The 4933-nt window shown below is 37.2% G+C and overlaps 1 pseudogene; it reads right to left on the bottom strand.

Moving 5' to 3' along the window:
- Window positions 1-1091: 1091 nt before the first annotated feature.
- Window positions 1092-2561, bottom strand: LOC124105718 (E3 ubiquitin-protein ligase FANCL-like; annotated as a pseudogene).
- Between the last annotated feature and the right edge of the window lie 2372 nt (window positions 2562-4933).

Raw genomic sequence — 4933 nt, 5'->3', positions numbered from 1 at the left:
AAAACAAAAAGGCAGATACTGGGGATGTGGCTCAATAGTTAAGTACCCCTGGGTTCAATCTCTGGTGGTGGTGGGCGGGGGGGGGGGTGATGAAGAAAGTCTCAGAGAAATGAGGTACACCATTAGGCACAGCAATAGACTTGGAAAGTCTTTCAAGACTTTAGCCAATTTCCCCATTGACTTTTAGTAACAGATAAAGGCAGATGTATGGGAAGTCACTCTGAATGACCTGCGCCTTCCATCCTGAAGCAAGAGGCTCTGACTGATCACTACTAGTGACTTGGGTGATGTCCTAGTTCAGAAAGTTGAGGGCGTGTCTTCAGATGTAGGCGTGTCACCCATGGAATTGAGCTACTCTCACCTATTCCTTTATAATACTACCCCTTTGCGCTGTTTAGGATAGAATGTTCCATGGGAACTCCCTTTGTGTGTCCCCTTCTCTTGCTCTGCCTTTGGGTGTGGCCTTCCTAGATGTCACTCAACCTGCTGACAGTAGACATCAAGAAGCTAGACTCAACCCCCTGAAACCTGACCCCTTGCCTCATTTGAATGGCTTCTGCTCAATAAAAGGGTCAGCAGGTGCTCGCTCCCCTCCCCACTCTGCGCACCCTTAAGGTCAGAGGATCCATCACAGAAAAAGATACCTCTGTCTCTTGTGTGATTATTTTGTGCAGCCCAGTTCACCTGGAGTGACCCTGAGTGTTTTAGTCATGAAGAACACAACACAGATGTATATTATTGTGACTTCATTATAATTTTCTTTTTGGTGTTAGTATGTCCTGCCTTGTATTCTCTCTAATATATAAAAATTATTTTGATAATTTTTAAAAGTTTCCATCTCATCAGAAAGTATTACATTGTTTTTTTTTGTTGTTGTTTTTTGGTTTTTTTTGGTATCAAGAATTGAACCCAGTGGTGCTTTACCATACATCACCAGTCCAGTCCATTTTCTTTTTTTATTTGACAGGGTCTTGCTAGCTAAGTCACTGAGCCTGGCCTCAAATTTATAATCCTCCTTCCTCAGCCTCCTTAGTTGCTGGGATTACAGGTGTGCACCACTGTTCCTGGGATAAAAATGTTACATTGTTATTTCAGGGTTTCCTCCGAGATATATTCAAGGTAATTGGCTTATTATAATATGTATATTCACTATATATGATGTTAAAGCTCTGCTCAATAGTGAGCAATACTCTTAATCACTCATAAAAACATATTTGATAGAAAGGTTGTCTGTACTGGATATTATCACACATTTGATTAGTAATGATATCACTAGGTTAATCAAGTTGATAGGCTTAAAATAATAAATTCTACAGTCCATAGTAAAATCAAAAATTTTTTCTAAGATGGCACAAGCTGGAAAATCAATTTCCAAAACATCTTTCAAATTTTGTAACAGGCTCTTTTCTGGATCCCATGAGTTATCCTGCTCATTTTAATTCCCTGGAGTCATACTATATGGTCTGCTCCAAGAAATCAGCACTTAGGAAGCATAGTAAAATGATAGATTCTACCTCTATATTTATGGAAGCATCATTCCCTAATGCATTCTGCATACTGTTGCACTCTATGTAGGGTTTTTGTTTGTTTGTTTGTTTGTTTGTTTGGCTCAAGTACCCAGGTCTCATTGATTTCATCCATAACATCCCCAAATGCCTTCAGTGATTTTAATGCTGCCAAAACTGACTATGAATGCTTATTAAGGAGCTTTGTGGTGTCCAGGAAACAGAAAATGGAACAGGAAAATCCACAAATCAATCTGGCGATTCTTCAGGGTACTTGGCTTTCAACTTAAGAGTGATTAGATGCTCTCTACCAGAGGCATTTTTGGCTTTTAACTCTATGCTACATATACAAGTTTTCCAACTGAGAGTTCCTATCTCTTTAATAAGGCAACTGAGTGGGGGTGGGGGAAGTAATGCATATAGCTCTTATCTATTCTTTCAAGTAACTTCCAAAACTATCTTCAACTTCACCATAAAGTTCATTAGATCAAGAAAGTGTTCTCTGTTACACCAACTGATGGTGTCCATTAAGCATTGTTCTCTGCCACCAACTATGTAATGATCTCATATTCTTCAGTTACAGATCTTCTGCAAAAATATTCTAAAGTGGAAGTTTGTTCCCTGAGCCAGAATGAATCCTTCATACTCTGTTTTCTCCAGGTTTTCAGTGTCTGGAGAGCAATAAAGAGACTAAATGGGCAGGTGCTTGCACATGCACAGTTGGCATGTTGGCATGTACCTGCATTCATCCATCTATCTATCTATCTATCTATCTATCTATCTATCTCTTTCTTTCTATCTATCTTTCAATCTCTATCTAGCTTACAATAGACTTGTGACTTCCTACTTTAATCACTGGGAGAAACTCTGTTTAAATCAATATTTATTTTGATGCTCAGCTCATTCCAGATTTGGCCAAGAGAGTCCCTTCAAGTTGGCTTTTGTGTCCTTTTGACATGCATTTCTTGTTCTTTGAGTACTTCCTTGTTTTCTGGCACACTCAAATGTTGCATGTGCAACTTGTCCTTTCCCTGCCTCAGTGCTGGAATCAGTCATTTCTTCAAGAAGTCTTGATTCCTTTAAGTAAAGTCTTTATTATTTAGAAGCCAAGATCTGTATGTTTAATTTTCTTTTCTTTTCTTTTTTAACTTTATTTTATTTATTTATTTTTATGTGGTGCTGAGGATTGAACCCAGTGCCTCATACATACTAGGCAAGTGCTCTACCACTGAGCCACAACACACACCGCCCCCCTCCCAGCATATTCTGTTTTTTAATTGTTATTGGCAGGTAACTGATCCAAAATCTTCTCAATGGACCGACCTATAGGAGATATATATATATATATATATATATATATATATATATATATATATAACAAAAAATGTGTGTGTGTGTGTGTGTATATATATATATACACACACACACACACACACACACACACACACATTTTTTGTTCTTTGAGTACTTCCTTGTTTTCTGGCACACTCAAATGTTCCACGTACAACTTGTCCTTTCCCTGCCTCAGTGCTGGAATCAGTTTTATATATATATATTATATATATATATATATATACATATATATATATAATATATATATATATAATATCCACATGCATATATTTACATCTATATTTATTTCTATTCATGTCTATATTTCTTGAAATTCATGGGCCCCCACAAACTATTTCCATTCATTTTCAAAATGGCAGAGTTTATTAGATTTTTATAACTCCTTTCTCCAACAATGAGATATTTACTTATTTGTGTAACTCTCTCATATCTAACCAATCTCTCAATGTCACCTTTGTCCCTCTCCTGCATAGACCCCCCAACCTACTCAGGCTCTGATAACACCCCACACCAGACAGTCTCTCCTCTTGAATGCTTATATTGCCCTGCCCCTCATAATGACTTTAGAGTTGGATTATTTAGGAAGGAAAGGGTGAAAGGAAGAAGGAGGAAGAAAGTTTTTAAAAGTTATAAATGGGAAGGGGAGATAGAGGTCACTTTTTGGATACAAAAAAAAAACAACATAGATAAGAGGAATAAGTTTTTGTGTTCTACAGCACAGTAGGGAAAATATAGTTAATATTTTTTTTGTTTATATACATCTGTGTGTGTGTGTGTATATATATATATATATATATATATATATATATATGTGTGTGTGTGTGTGTCTGTATTTTTTTTCTTTGCAGTGTTGGTGAATGAACTTAGGAATTCATACAGGCTAGATGAACACTCTACCAGCACTATTGTATATATCAAAATAACTAGAAGAAAAGGTTTTTGTTTGCTTGTTTGTTGTTGCATTTTTATACTGGTATGGAACTCAGGGTCTCTTTACAATTGAATACATCCTCAGTCCTTTTTATTTTTAATTTGAGACCAGGTCTTGTTAAGTTGCTGAGAGCCTCACTAAGTTGTCAAGCCTGATCTTGAACTTGTGACCTTCTGCCTTGGCATCCCAAGTTGCTGGAATTACAGGCATGCACCATTTCACCTGGCCAGAAGAAATGATTTTCAATGTTCCCAACACACAGAAAATGTAAATATTTGAGGCTATCAACATGATAATTGCCATAATTTAGTCATTACATATTGTATACATATATTCCATAAATATGTACTATCACTATGTATTGATTTTAAAATGGTTTTCAAAAATCATGAATTAATGTTGAATTTAATCAAGTGCTTTTCTTCATCTCCCCAGAGGCAATCTTTTCATTCTTTTAAGTAATTATTTTGTGTTTCCAAATAATATGTTTATAGCTGGGTGTGGTGATGTGGGTCTGAAATTGCACTAATTGGGAAGCTGAGGTGGGAGTATAACTTGAGCCTAGGAGTTTGAGAGCACCCTGGGCAACATAGTGAAACCCTGTCTCACATCATAATCATAATCATATTAATGTGCTTATATTGCTACATCTTGATTTTTTGGAAGCAGGAGGTTAAGACATTTCCTATTTACTTCATAGTATACAAGAGGAGACTGTAGCTCTTTCTCATTGTTCCCACTCTGTTTGCCCCTGTGTTAGTCAGCTTTGTGACAAAATACCTGAAAAAAAAAAAAAAACTTAGAGGAAGAAAGATTTATATTGTGTCATTGTTTCAGAGGTTTCAGTTTTTGTTGAGTTGGCTTCTTTGCTATGGGCCTATAGCGAGACAGAGCATCATGGTGGAGAGGGCCTGGTGGAGCAGAGCTGCTCACTTCACTTCATGGTGACTAGGAAGCAGAGGGAGAGTGATCACAAGGAAAAGGGTGGGGACAAGATATGCCCATTCCAAGGCACACCCCCAGTGACCTACTTTCTCTAAGTAAGACCCACCACTTATGATTTCCACCACCTCCCAATAATCCATGCAGCTAAGAATCCCTCATTGTATTAATCCATTGATGTCAGAGCCCTCAAAGGTATAAT

This window comes from Marmota monax, unplaced genomic scaffold (genome assembly GCF_021218885.2).
Source record: "Marmota monax isolate L192 unplaced genomic scaffold, Marmota_monax_Labrador192_F-V1.1 WCK01_AAM20220418_F8-fsc00095, whole genome shotgun sequence".
NCBI lineage: Eukaryota > Metazoa > Chordata > Mammalia > Rodentia > Sciuridae > Marmota > Marmota monax.
The sequence above is the reverse complement of the archived record's forward strand: the minus strand, read 5'-3'. Positions and strand labels throughout refer to the sequence as shown.